The following is a 15,360-nucleotide window of genomic DNA, read 5'->3' as shown; positions in this document are numbered from 1 at the left end:
CGGTTGTCTAGTCTGATGGACAAAGCGATTAACTCATCCAGGGAGCGTGGTTCATCCCAACCAGCTAACTGATCCTTGATTGACTCTTGAAGTGCATGAATAAACACCCCTTTTAATGCGGGCTCATTCCACCTGGAGGTTGCGGCTAAAGTACGAAAGTCAATAGCAAACTGTGCCACTGAACGCTGTCCTTGCCTCAGATTCCATAATTTCTGTGTCATTTCAGTTTCATTGAAGCGGGTGCCAAAAGTCATCTCAAAGTCTTCAATGCACTGATCGAAAGGTGTTAGCTGAATAGCTCGAAAGCTATATTTAGCTTCGACCCACCTTAGTGCCTTGTCCCGAAGTAACCCAATGATATACGATATTTTTGATGCATCATCAATGAAAGATTGAGGAGCACGAGCAAAAACCAGCGAACATTGCAGCAAAAAACCAGCACACTTACTGATTTCGCCGGCGAAATGTTCGGGAGTCGGAGACGGAACTTCGCGGAAATGTCCGGAAGTGTGTACCGGAAGTGGCGATGCAGTGGAAGCGGAAGCGGAAAAGGGCTCAGCGGCGTGTGGAACTAACAATGAAAGTTTATGGATTTCCTGAGCAAGAATAGTTAATTGATCTAAACGGCCGGTTTCTGACTGTTGCCTTTCGCAGAGTGCATTTATCATAGACTCATGACGGGCCAGCAAGGAAGCTGCTTCGGAGCCTTCGGTTCGGGGAGAGGTGTCCGCCATCTTGGACGCGATTCTCCGAACTCACATAAAACTTATCCGAAAAAATTACCAGAAGCAACTACAAGCGAAGGTAGATTTTAAACACTAACAACCCCACTAGTTCTGGATCTGGAGTCGCTCAGTACAATTGTTGGCTGGAGCATTCTGACAAGAACGCAGGGTAACTAGTCCAAGAGCGAGACCAAAACCAGTCACAGAGACAACAGCTGAAGGTAAGTGCAATTTATTTACAGGTGTACAAGGTATGTACAGTGAGATAGGTTCGTGGAGCGATCTGTGAAGTAAGAGGAACAGGGTGAGTCTCGGGTACCAATCCTAATATCAGCCCAGCACTGCAAGATGGCTTCTAAATGTTATTTTGTCCTTACAGATCCAGGAGGTGTCCAGCAGCGTGGAGGAGAAGAAGGAGATGTTAGGTGATCCAGAGGTCGACAAGCCAGTATCCTGTCCAGGTGAGTATCCAGAGGTCCAAGGTAGGTATCCGTAATAGTCGTAGTCTCGTAGCGTGGCGAAGAACCTGAAGTCAAGCTGCACAAAGAACGTAATCAGTAACTTAATCACAATAGGTTAGAAACTGTGGCTGAGAATCTAACCCAGGAGGTTCGATGCTCCAGCGAAGGTCTGGTCTCAGCTGAAGGCTTAAGTAGTAGCAGTCCTCATTAGCTGGATCTGGATCACCTGTGAAAAGAAAGGCAGGAGGAGCCGCCCCAAGGCGGGGCTAAAACTCCAGATCCCTACAATATGTATTCAAAAGTTTAGGAATGGTCACAATTAAGTTAACCTAAAATGTTATAATGCATTTTAGGAGCATTCTGTAATTCACCCAGACGTCAATGTTCGCTAATGTTGTTTGTGACGAATATATTTCCCTCTTTCAGATGACTACATGTCAGCCTGGAGAAGTTTAAAAAAGTCATTAACATGTGAGACTTCAGAATTGGACTCGGGCAATGAAGAGTTTACACATGGGCGCATCAAAAGAAAACCCAAACCAATGTTGGTGTTTAAGAAGTTATATAGTGTGTACTTGTAAAACTGATATCTATGAGCTGTTTGCTAAAAATGACAATAGTAAGAAAAATATATTCTTTAGCCATCATTACGGGGACACTGATGACAGCGAAGAAGAAACTGTCTCACGTAAAAGAAGCAGATGTCTTCAGTCTAACTTAAATCAGCTGCAACTAATGCCATCCACAGTTACATCACAATGGTAACCATTGTAAAAAATCATTAGTCCTGAACTTATTTTTTTATCTTATATTTGTATCACATTGTAATGTTTGAAATGTTTTTCATCATTCTATTTTAGAGTAGCTTCAGAACCCTTATATGTTTCTAAAACTGAATAATAGTACACAAAAATACTAGTCTAAATCAGGTTTAATCGGGTCAGAACTAGATTAAATTAAAGATGACTTGTAACTAAAGTAGGGCTAGAACATTTTTCATATACTTCTTTAATTTCATCTTATCTTTGGTACACTCTTTACAATGCCTCACTGTTTTTAGTCTCTAGTCTTTAGTATCCTTTTAGTCATTCTCTACTCATTCATACATTGGATAGCTGGTTGTCTTGCCCAGGAACACAATAGTGGGTGGAATTTGAATGTGCACACATGCACATCATATATATCCCTATTTTTATTTTCAATGCTTAGCAATCAACATACTGTCAAGCCAACCTCCAACTCCACCCCCTCCGACTGAGATGACTACACTTCCTTCTCTGGACCATCCGTCTCCTCCCTGTCTGACTGAGCTCCAGCCTCTAGCTTCCTGTTCCTCCTTCCCATCATCATCTGAGCTGACCTCTTTTGTTTCTCCCCAACCTGCTCCTGATCCTTCTCCATGACCTTCATCTTCATCATCTGTGCAAACTTTCAACCCCATGTTTCGACTTGGGCAGTCAGGGAGAGACCCAATCCCATGCACACATAAGGACAATTTAAATTATATATATACAGTTGAAACCAGAAGTTTACATACACTATATAAAAAGACATGCATTTTTTCACTGTCTGATGTGAAATCAGGAAAAGCTTTTCCTGTTTTAGGTCAATTAAGATTTTCAAAATTATTTCTATTTGCTGAAAGCCAGAATAAGAGTGTACTTATAAGTGTAAGAGTGCATCTCAAATCAATGTTATATGTAGCGCCTGCAACTCTAAACTGAACAGATTAAAAAGTAGAGATTGTTTATGGAAAGCAAAGCTTGAAATTATGTTTGTAAGAGGTACTGGAAACAATGTTTACAGGCGTCGCCATGTTGAAATTGCAACTTCTTCTCAGGAAAACGCTGTTACCTTGAGTCTGACATCAAACTTAGTTCCAAGTTCCGACTTAACTCTGTGATCTTCCTGATATTCCTTCATCATCCACCTAGTACCTTTTGAACACTTCATCAGTTATAACATATTGCATTGGCACAAAATTATTTATTTAATTTTGTTGCCATCCCTTCATCCTTCCAAAATTACTAAGCTACTAATTGTTCTCTTCCTAACCACCAGAGTCATCTTAGGGTGTATTCACACCAAGAAAGTCCTTAGGTTTGCTTGTTTGGTCCGGACCAAAAGCCGACTTTGTTTTTTTGTTTGGTACAGTTCGCTTTTTGCAAGTGAACTATACCTTGTAAACATAGCCATACATATGACCATTGTTGTTCCCATACAGAAATGAGTAGGGTGAGACAAAGCACAAAAAGGAAGGAAAACTATCATGAAAGTCTGGCGTGCTGCATTCCTTTTAATCATATTTATGCTGTTATCCCAGCTGCAAATTCAGTTTAAGTGTCAGAGTAGCTCATTCAACTCAGGTTTCACACTTTTTAAATCTAAATTTTGGAATACTGTTAGCGAATGCATGCTGCAAGCTGAAGGAGACAATAGGCATGTTTACATGGACATAAGTAATCAGAATAAATGCTTGATCTGAGTAAAAATGTGTCATGTAAATGCCCCAATCAGAATATTCTGATTGGATTCAGCTCGATTGAAATAAAACTGTAATCCAAATGAGAGGGGTGGTTTATGCTGATTGATAATCTGAACAGCATGCATGTAATCACTTATTCTGATTCTTTTATACAAATTATGGCAAACTGACCTGACTGCACATGTGTGCAGAGGGAAGGGCAGCGGTTGAAAGCAGCACAGAACTTTGAAGAATGTTTATTTCCTGTTTATTTATTTGCCTGTAGCTTGATTAAAGAGTGCAGCAACATCTCAACCGTTATTAGAACCTGGTGCTCAGAAGACCTACACACTACTGCGTGCATTTGTTTTATGTTCAGTTTTATGGCCAATCAAGAACAGGAACACCATGGTCACTGAAGTAGCTTATATTCTAATATTTTGAGATGTACTAGTAATGCTAAAACCAAGGGGTAAATGAATTCTGGTCTGTTTAAAGCAGGCTAGATATGACTGGTATGAACATACCCTTACACACACCACCATAGCATGATGTCTGCCTACACTCCCCCACAACTATTTTGTATTAGGTCAGCATGTATGTCTGACATTTAAAGCTTTCCCTCCAGTGACACTTTAATTAGTCCTTTGCCAATGCCTGTAACTATGAAGGGATAGGAGTGACAAAATTAAATCAATAAATATATCCTAAAATTATGAAATATGCAATTAAATAACTAAATGTCCAATGAAATCTATCTGTTTAAATAGTGAATTTAAATGAGAAAATGTCTTTTTTAAAGAAAACTTTAATTTAATAAATTTAATTATTTCACCTTTGGCTGGTCACTCTACCAGGTGACGGGGGTCAGCTGTGAAGATCTGTAGTCACAACTTGCTGTGTGGAGCAGCCAATGAGACGTCAGTGTCTGTGGAGGAGCCACACAAGTCCCGCCCACTGAGTTTGACAGTTTAAATAATTTCACAACAACAGCACCTCGCAGGAGCCATGAAATAAAGAAATACACAGTTAAATAATTAAATGTATTATTAAATAAAAGTTTTCTTTAAAAAGACATTTAATTATTTCATTGCACATTTCATAATTTCATATCTTTAATTATTTTGTGGTACATTGAATTTTTTTTGTTTGATATAATTTCATGATACATTTAAATAATCAATGGGAGATTTACACATATGTATTTCAAGTTATATTTATTTATTTAAATTTGTTACTCCTACCCTTCCATATATAACATCTCTTTTCTTGACAGTAAATATTTTCTATTTATACAGGTGGCGTTCACAAAAACCATCTCGGGTAGAAGGCTACAGAGACTGAAATAAACCAGTATACTATTCGCTGGTTCAATTTGGCTTCTGACCGTGGAGGTGGACGGAAGGAGAGAGCAGAACAATCCTGAGTTTGAGGTTTAAATGGAAGCAACCAGTTTTTTCGTTATTGTTTTGTTCATCAAATAACTTAACTACCTGCAATGAAATTAATAAATGAATGTACAGTGAAAAATTAAATAAAATCAGTTTATTTAACCTTCCTTGACTTTATTGTGTATGAACACGGCCATCCCTTGAGGGCTCCACTGAGCACATGGTTTTTATGATTCATACCTGGTGTTAGGGTTAATGTTACTGTTAGTTTTTAATTTAAACTTGTTAATATTGTAAGATTTGTTTTTGCCTAGGAGTACAAAGTTTTTAAGCAACAAATTGTGGTGATATTTTATGTACCGTTATGCAATATTTAGACCTGTTGTATAATTTTTTTTGCAAGTTTGAACAGGGTCTTTTGTGAAGCCGGGTCTGGGCCAAATGAGCTTAAAAATGAAATATTTCTGCATCTGTGCCTCATCTGTGCCAAATGCAGTCATTTTATAGCACACGTGGACCACCTCTGGCACAGATCTGTAATCCAGATCCGCGCCGTTGGAAAAAAAAGACCCCAGCCCAGGTCTGTTTTATGGGTCCGGGCCAATTGCTCACCTATATTTGGCCTGGAGCTAGCCCAGATAACTTTTGCTGTCAGGGACCTGAATTCAATTATTTGGATGGGTGAGTGAATACTTTTGGCAATATAGCTACAGCAACAAACTCTTTCAAACATCACCATTTGATTTAGTTCAAAATATTCTTTCATTTCATACTTTGCAATGAGCAACTTTAACTTAATTTATTTTTATTACTAATATTGTAAATACTAAACTAATAATATAAGTAATTCTTTTAAAAATTTGGTCAAGAATATCTGTATATATTTGCCTGGTAAATGTGAAGTTGTTATATTTCCCTGATGACATTACTCTTAGAAGTTGGGATGTCTTAGAACTAAATATTATCTAGACAATAAATGATCTCCTTCCTCTCTAACACCCTGTTCAGCCAGTGTTCCTTATTTCTATTTCTGAAAGTTGGCAACCCACACACACGACACAAAATGTAGGCAGCAGATAAAAAGTATTGGCTGAACAGGTATACCTGTATTGAAAATATGATTCTGAAACCGGTTCCATGCTCAGGGATTATCCAGTCCTGGGCGTTAGAGGAATAATGAGCTTGAGATCCGCCATTACTGTTTGTCAGTTAATATATAAGAGCGTGCGCTGGCGACAAAAAGGCAGGAACACGTGACTTAATTTAATCAGAGTAAAATGAATAATAGTGATCTATCTGGAGATCAACTGTATTGTTTTAGTTTAACATGAGCACATTTAATCGGCAATAACGTGCATCCGCCATTTTTGTTCATAGCTTATTCTTCCACCCAGCCACACACACACGCACATACACACACACACACACAGAGGTGAGGGATGACGTAGGGTTCATGCTGCAACAACACCGACACGTTCAGACGGACTTCTTGTTGAGCTGAACACATTTCCGTTACAGTAAAAGTTGTTTTGTTCTTGTTTGGGTTGACAAAAGCGTCACCATGATGGTGTTTAACAAGCAGAACAAACCGATTCGCTTCTTCACCAGAGTGCAGACCCTCAGCAGTACCCGGATGTAGTGTCATGGCCGCCGTCAGAGAGAAGGAAGCCAAATGTTTCTTATGTTTCTGTGCTTTTCGGACCCAACCTGCTTCTTCCAGCATGTCGGACGTTGATGGGACACAGCCCGAACTTCCATCCGAACTCACAGTAAGAAAGAAGTTTTTTCCTGTAACTTTAGACGTGTGCGCGTGGGTGGGGGCTTTATTTTGGTGTAAAATAACTGAAAATTAAACTGGACTTATCGCGAAGCGTTGTGTTTTTATTTGTTTTAGAAGAAATTGTGTTAAAAGGAAGAAGGCGGTATAACCTGTCCGAATCCAGTTCGGACCGTGTGTTGTTGAGGGTCTGTCCTCAGCCTGGAGTTCTCCCGCTGCTTAAGCCTTTCCTCACGGTCCTCTAAACTTAAACTTATCGTGGAAGACAAACTAAGCCCCAGAAGAAGGAAACACGTAAAATGGAGAATTGCAACTTTATGGTTGAAGTTCAGACTTCTTATCACATTTCGTGATGAAGTTACATAGCTTCATGAGGAGTTTTAGCTGTGAAACAATGCAACTTTTCTTTTGTTACCCTCCAAGCTTCATTAATGGGTCCCAATATGGCGTGAGCCTGAGCTGCTGACCTGTCTGCATCTCTTCAGGTGTTCTCCATGGTGTGGGCCTCGAGCTGCCCACCTGTGTGCACATCCTGAGGCGTTCAATGGATTCAGGATTAAATAAGTTCACTCATCCTGCTTAATTATACACAGACTCATGTAGGTGTTTGTTTTTCTAAAAAAAATTTTCTCGTATTTTTACATTTAGAATATAATAATTAAATTGTAATAAGAGTTAGCTAAATTCTTTTTTACATTTTTTTTATCGCACCTAAACAGCTATAGTCTGACACAAGTAAGTTATTGATCTCAGTAAGAATTTGTAACTTATCCTGTAGTTTCTGTTACATTTAGTTTGTGTTAAAAATGAAGTCTTTTTTTTTAATCACATAAGTAAAAATAATTTCTCCGTTGTTCATGTAGTTGTTACCACATTGTCCTGATGCATGCTTAATAATCCAGGTAAGATAAATAACAAGTTTTAGTCAAGTCCTCTGGATGGGTTCTTCTTTTGTTGAAATGTTTCATTTTTCTGCATATTAGGCTGAGTTTGCTTGCAGCTTCTCAGTCTGAAGAAGTCTTTTGAATAAAAGAAGAAACATATCAACCAAGAACCACCCACCCAGAGGACCTAAATCAATCTTCTTAGATAGTTCTCATATTGTTATGCAAAGTTCATTCCTGTTTGTATTGAACTATGATAGGGGTCTGCAACCTTTATGATCAAAAGAGCCACTTCCACAATATCACACAAGATTGTACATACTGTTTGTTTATTTATTTATACAAGGTTTACCCAAAATTGCTACAAATCTGTCATTTCACAATACAAGATGATCTTTGTATAAAACTCTGCCAAGAAAGGCGGCGGGTGATATGTATTCCTCCAGGGATGTTAGGTTTTCAGTATATGTTATTGGGCGAACAGAAGAACACAATCTTGTCTGAAATCTTTTGTTTCTGGTTAACTGAAAATGAATCAGTTTTTCTTTACATTTAATTCAGTAATTGTTTTGCCACTAAACTAATTTTTCTTCTCTCCCCCACAAATTACCCACATTGGAAATTATTGAGTAAAACACTAAAAACAAGTTGTTTAAGTTTTAGGTCAGAAAAATGGGTCCCTGGAATGTTGTGTGGATGTGTTTAACTAAATAACATTCATTAAATGTCAATTTTTTGAGATTTGATTTCAGTTCACATTGAAGCTGGTGATTACTTCAGCCATCAATCTCTTGGATCTTGTTTTTCCTTCAGTCTGAATCAGACAGAAAGAATAATCACAGACTAAGTATTACATGTCTTCTTTGACTGAAATGTAAGAGTGCATTAGAGATTTACCAATACACTCTTTTGAGAAGATGGAACATGATACTGGGTCCACAAGATTTTGACACTATTTTTACGAAAACAGTTTTTGCCACAAACTCATCTGACTGGTCTCTCTCCTGTCTGATTTCTCTGGAGGTTCTTCAAATGTTAGAACAGAGCTTCAAATATGCATGACCTACTAACATCTTATTAAAGTTGTGTGACCTTTGAAGTCAGACTCAATTATACAAGGGGCTAAAATTAAAACATGATGAAGAGCCAACCCTTTTTTTCAATATTTTGTTGTAAATTTTTTTGTTTTGTTTTTCAGACATTTTTTTGTAAAGATGATAGAAACGATAGAAGAAAATATATCACGATAGACACTTTTCTATCGTCCCCATGATATGTATCATTATATCGCCCAGCACTAGTGGGGACGATAGAAAAGTGTCTATCGTGATATATTTTCTTCTATCGTCTCTATTGTTTCTATCATAATTGTATCAATGATTCATGTAAATATTTCATAACCTAGGCTACGACGAATGTATTAGTGTTGTCACTTTGCATACATTCAGTTTATATAAGTGATAAATAATAAGAAAAAATAACTATTTTGTGAAGAACCTCAGTTTTGCGACATGACGCTGCTTTACGTGTGGGTTTGCGACATGCTTTACGGCAGCAGCTTTCTGTGCGGCGCCGTGTTTTCACCATAAGTGCTGAAAGATGGAGACGCATGAAGTGCTAATGCTAATGCTAATGCTAACTCTGCTATTAGACTGTTTTCTCATCTGACGCCAACACAACAAACCTCTTCTATCACTTAAAGAACCACGAAAAAGAATATTTAACAATCCAAAAAGTGCAAGGTCAAACAAGTTGTAAAAGAGCCGGGAAAGTTACGAAAAGTGAAACTATAGCCGGTCGAAGATAAGAGTCTGTTGTCATTTGATACTGTTACATGGTAACAGGTACATATATATTGCTGCACTAAAATGCAGCAGATCTCATTTGTGAAAGTTCAGTTAAATGTCACTTCGAAATAAAGCTTGAAAAAGGTAAGAAATTAGATTATTTTTTAAATATTTTTTAGAGAATAACTGACAACGTACGTAATTGGGGTATATCGTGATATATATCGTTATCGTGATATAAAATTATCCATGTCGTGATATAGAATTTTTTCCATATCGCCCAGCACTACTGTGAGGCAACCGTGCTAACCACCAATCCATTGTGCTGCCAACAATTGGTAACTCTAAAATTGGTGTGACAGAGAGCATGCATGGTTGTTTGTCTCGTTTGTCTCTATGTAGCCCTGTGATGGACTTGCAACCTGTTCAGAGTGTCCCCTGCCTCACGCACAGTGATGGCTGGAGATAGGCACCAGCTCTCTGTGACCAAGAAAGGAAAAGTGGGTAAAGAAAATGGATGGACAGACTAGAAATCATAGTATGAAGTGTAGCCATGCCCATGCTGTGATGAAATGCCTAAGTCTTAAGCTGATGCTTCAAAATATATAAAAAGAGTTTGTTTTAGATGTATGGAATATAAACGGCAAAACAACATCAAATTAAAAACTTCAAACCAAAATTGCTGATTCAAAGGGTTTTTAGAAACTTTTTAGGGGGTGCTGTTCATGTATTTTGACACATCCATAAAATTTGTAAATATTTAGTTTTGGAATTCAGAATTTTAGTGCAGATTGGATACAATATTCAAAGGTTACACCAGCATGTAGTGTCATTCTGAGATGTTAAAATTCGCTGCTTCAGTGACCTTGCCCTCCAGCAACAAGTCAGTTTTTAGTCCCATATAACTTCCACATGTCTGTTATCTGACACAGTTTTAAGTTGATATGATAAAGCAGGTCAGATAATTACGCCAATGAATCAAACATGTAACTTACTGTTGTTAGTGGACGGGGCAAAAGCCATGGCATGTCATTGACATGTACAGATATGTTGAGGACCAGAAAAAGCTCAAATATTTACACTTTAGTGCAAATCAGAGGTTTTATGGCAAAGTTATAACAATTTAGATTTAAATTTGTGATTTTTTTTTTTTCCTCTTTTTTGAGGTGTTGCCATACTCATATGCTTTTGATAGCTTTTAATCTCCCATATCTTTAAGGGGGAATGAAAAGTGTTTTGAAGGTAACATAAATTGAAAGAATGTCAAAGGTGCTTGTTTTCAAAGCCTCACATTTAAAAAAAAAAAACACACAAATTTTAAATTAATAATAATATAAAACAATTACTAGGGTCACACTTCCATGTTCACTCGGAAGTGTGACCTTTCCTGTGCCAAACATAGGAACTCAAACAAGCACCTTGAAATGCCTTGCTGCTGAAATGGGCTATACAAATAAAATTTGATTGATTGAAACAAGGCAGTGAAAAGCAAATGTGAATTGTGTGGGGGTGAAATGGTTCAGTGCGTTGCAATTGTGTAACTCAACCCAAAACTACAACATTTCATTCTTCAGCTTTTCAAAGGACAAGAAAGTTTGATGGATGTGGTTAGTTTAGCTCCTGGTAAAGCTCCAATTACAGCAGATGGTTGAATGGAACACGGCGCCTGCAGACCTCGCCAAGTTACAAAAGGTGCACGATGAGACACTGCACGGGACCTTCGCGATTGCATCACTGTTGGCGCGTGTACCCTCGCGCAGTGAGGTAGATAAAGGCAGCGGTTTTGGGGGTGCAAGTGGAAAAAAATGTGTATAAAAAATATAACGTATTTATAATAAGCAAGCGAAGCTTAGCCTGGCGGCCAGGTCACCAAAGCCTGGCGGCCTGCCAGGCTTAAAATACACTGGGGGAAACCCTGCAGTCAGCTGGCCACTGCTCCTTCTGTTGCCCCTTTTCTACCGGCTCTAAAGGTCCCGACTCCACTCTACTCGGCTTGCTTTGCGCGCGTTTCCTCCGGCATTTTTTTCAAGGCTGGTCCCTGCTTCGGAGTCGGGCCAGCCGGGCAGCCCTGCTTTCGTGGGTGGCACAAGCTTAGCTCCTGTTCACTCATTGGTCGTGGGTGTGGCCAGATGCAAGCATAAAGAGCGAACAGTAGGACTATAAACAACAGCGTTAGCTTACCCTGCAACGTTTATGCCGTCTGTCCCCCAGCTGAAGGTGCTGTAAAGCCTGAAATCTCCGGCGGATAACAGCTGTCCTACTCCGTGCAACAATCGTGGCATCCAGAGCATTTCTTCCACTGTGCCTCTCTTCCTGAAGTTTCAGCAGAATCCCCTTAAGCTTAAAAAACAGCAACACAGGGCCAACGTTGTCCATAGCGCTTCTGTTGTTTCCACAAACGGCTCCAATTTTCAGTAGCGCAACCTAAACTTGCCCCCCTTTAACACTTCTAGAGGGCTCTGTTAAGCAATGTTGCTACGCCAACATATTTTGTGCATGAACAGATCAGGGTTTCCCCAAATGTATTATAAGTCTGGTGGGTCGCCAGGCTCTGCTGAGCCTGCCGCCAGGCTAAGCTCCGCTTGTTTATTATAAATGTCATTTTTTACACACGTTTTTTTCTGCCAGCACCCTCTAAAACTGCTACCTTTATCTACCTCACCATGCAAGGGTGCGCGTGTCAACAGTGACGCAATTGCGATGTCCCCGCCCCTGCGCGAAGGTCCCACCTGTGTTGCCTTGTGCACCTTTTGTAACTTGGCGGAGACTACTGCACCAACGTAAGCACCAAGTATAAACGCCTCCACCGCATGCTGTTCGCGGAGCCCTGTGGGACTCTAATGAGCCGTGAGGCCGAGCCTCCTTCAGCTACCTGGAGTTAGCAGGTCGCTGGAGCCACAGTAATAAACATGGAACGAGCGGGTTAAACCAAAAATGGTTAGTTGAGCTGAAATTCAGCAGGTGGCTTTATAAGACTGAATATGGTAAGCATGTTTTGTACTTAGTGAAAATATTAATTTGATGCGAGCTAATGTATCCTTGTTTACCAGTAAAATGATGCTATTAAATTCAACATTAGATGCTTTGTTGTTGTTCCATGTAGTGATCCAACATGCAGCCTGTGCCACAAAAGCACAGTACAGTACAGCATCTCTCTGTTTTTCAGAGTTCTCTGTTGTTATTCATTGGCCTTGATGTGAGACGTGTGTTGGTGCCTTGTTTGCACTTTTCCATTTATGTTAATTTAATTTATTTGAAAATGTGACTTAAATTAGGGTTCAGATTAGGTGCAATCAATAATTTATTATTTATTTATTTATTTTAATTGTATTTTTTTGTTTAAAAAAGTATTTCAAAATGGCCTTTTTATAAAACTGTAGTTTTGAAAATATTTGACACAAATATCTTACAATATCAAATAATAAATAGCCATATTTTCAACTTTCTTGTTAACTTTAATCTTTTTTTTTTAAAAATTAAATTACGGTCAGCTGGCGAATGGCCACCCACCACCGGGCTTAGCCTCTTTTCTGGGGGAAACCCTGAAATCACTTATTAAACAGTCAAGATATGGATAACTTGTAGTTTGGTGTCTCTGCTTACTCACCCAACCTTTGTTGAAGCTTTAATTTAAAAACCGGAGATGTTTGGTACCTCTTGGTTTCTCCCTTCACATTCCCCTCTCCATTGTCTTTAAAACCAAAGTTTCTATACCTTTTAAAGTCCTGCAGCCTTTCCTTTGCTTGGCTCCCTGCTTCTTGGCTCAGATCCTGTGCACCAGAGGTCTGTCCTTTTATCCCCTGCTTCTTCCCTATACGTTGCTATGATGACGGTCTCAAGATTCTCTCCTCGAGTGAAGAGCCGCTGCTGTCCCTCTTCCATATCTTCAGCTGTAGTCTCCTCGTGTCTTGTGGTGCATATTCCGCATTGTTGTAGATTTTGGGTCCATCTGACCAGTAGATCCATATTCTAGTCAGTGGTGTCTAGAAGTAAGTTTTTTCTTTTTTCTTTTTTGAAGATCTTTTTAATCTCTGAGTAGGATTTGCAATTTTTCATCACCTTGGTGGGGTAGTTTGGTCAAAAAATGTCCGTCTCCCATCAACTTGTATTTTCTTTTTTCAAGCTTTAGCCAGAATGTTTTCTTTGGTTTTCTATGTAAGAAAGTTGGGAACAGTCGAAAGAAGAAGAAGACCACTATGGACGTCAGAGTTGCTACCAGTGGCAGTTTCTTACTCAGGCTACTGTGATCCCACAGTATTTGCAGTTCGGTTCCTTCCAGTAATGCTACCTCCCAGCACAGAAGCCTTTCACCAACTCTCACACTGACTCACCAGCCTGTTCAGCCTCATTATAAATTCTCAAATTACAGCATTTTCCATGTCTTTCCACTCAGGTCAGTTTCTCTTGAAGTTTTAAAAGATTAAGAATGGCCTCCTTCACTTCCATATTCTACTTTTCCAGCTCTGCTATCTGGCCCTGTGCCTTGGTAATGTCTTGCTGCTGTTGCTGTAATTCCACAACATTTTGCACTATTTTTCTTGTCATTTTTTAGCTCAACTTCAGTCTCCTGTTCTTCTTGTTCTTTGGATATTTTTTTTCTGAGACTTCGGTTTCTGTCCTCCAATCATTTCATGTCAGACTTAAATGTGCTTTCATTTCTTTCATTGTTTTTTGTCTTGTCAAAACCTCAACCGGCTACTTTTGATGCATAGGAGCAGCGGCTCTACTCCAAGCTCCACGTGGATGTTGGAGCTCCTCACTTTATCTTTAGGGCTGAGCCCCACCACCCTATGAAGGAAGCTCATTTCAGGCACTTGTATCCAGGATCTCGGTCTTTTGGTCATAATATAAACTTCATGACAGTAGGTGAGGGTTGGAACATATATGGAGCAGTAAATCGAGAGTTTTGCCTTTTGACTCAACTGTTTCTTCACCATGACCGATCAAAGCAATTACTGAAGACGAGGCACCAATCCATCGATCAATCTCCTGCTTCATCCTACCATCACTCGTGAACAAGACTCCCTGATAATTGAACTCCTCAATAGGAGGCAGAGACTCATTCCCGACCCAGATGGAGCATTCCACTTGCTTCTGGTTGAGAACCATGGCCTCGTACTTATGGGAGCTGACTTTCATCCCAGCTGCTTCACACTCAGCTGCAAATTGTCTTCGGGCACGCTGAAGGTCATGGCCTGAAGACGCCAACAGAACCACATCACCTGCAAAGAGCAGAGATGAGACCCGCACTGAGAACAAGCTCAACTTTGTGTCAAGAATGCAGACACAGTTCCTGCTTTGGTTGTACAGGGTGTTGGAAAAGATGATAAATGAATATATTTGTGAATGGGTATAAGGTCACATGAGTAATCAGTGGTCTATGTAGTAGGAACCTTTTCTTTGTGAGTGTGTGTTCCACCCGGAAGGGGGAAACAGTTTTTGACCGCTGAAGAGACTAGATGCTGTCAGTAGGTGTAAGCGTTTCTGAATATATGTGGCTTTAAGTAGACACCAACAAGATGGAAATAAATAAATGGATGAACTGCATAATGAGCAATGGCAGCTCTGACTTAAATTAATCTGCCAAGATAACAATCAGCGCGTCAACACTACCCCGGTGTATCACCTCAGTGGCTTAAAGTATTGACTTGGCCTTTACACAGCAGCCCCCACAGAATGCCTCAGGGAACACGGTCATAAGCCTTCTCCAGATCTGCAAAACACATCCATCCATCCATCCATTCTCTTCCGCTTATCCGGGGTCGGGTCGCGGGGGCAGCAGCCTAAGCAGGGAGACCCAGACTTCCCTCTCCCCAGCCACTTGGGCCAGGTCCTCCGGGGGAATCCCAAGGCGTTCCCAGGCCAGCCGAG

At 39.8% G+C, this 15,360-nt stretch overlaps 1 protein-coding gene and 1 long non-coding RNA gene across 2 annotated transcripts in view; one reads left to right on the top strand and one right to left on the bottom strand.

Annotated features, from left to right (window-relative positions):
* Positions 1-974: 974 nt before the first annotated feature.
* LOC119616773 lies at positions 975-1,883 on the bottom strand. Its single transcript, XR_005232801.1, has 3 exons — positions 1,328-1,883; positions 1,103-1,251; positions 975-1,008 (listed from the first exon to the last, which is right to left on the bottom strand). It is a non-coding gene; the product is annotated as an uncharacterized LOC119616773 (long non-coding RNA).
* Positions 1,884-6,287: 4,404 nt separating this feature from the next.
* The window catches only part of LOC108249195 (zinc finger protein 518A), a 43,700-nt gene continuing 34,627 nt past the window's right edge, over positions 6,288-15,360 (top strand). Inside the window, exon 1 of the mRNA XM_017438409.3 lies at positions 6,288-6,810. The gene's annotated coding sequence lies outside the window, so the exon portion shown is untranslated. The remainder of the gene's footprint in view (positions 6,811-15,360) is intronic.

This window comes from Kryptolebias marmoratus, linkage group LG2, assembly GCF_001649575.2.
Source record: "Kryptolebias marmoratus isolate JLee-2015 linkage group LG2, ASM164957v2, whole genome shotgun sequence".
Classification (NCBI taxonomy): domain Eukaryota; kingdom Metazoa; phylum Chordata; class Actinopteri; order Cyprinodontiformes; family Rivulidae; genus Kryptolebias; species Kryptolebias marmoratus.
Note: the sequence above shows the minus strand (reverse complement) of the source record. Positions and strands in the feature narration are given on the sequence as shown.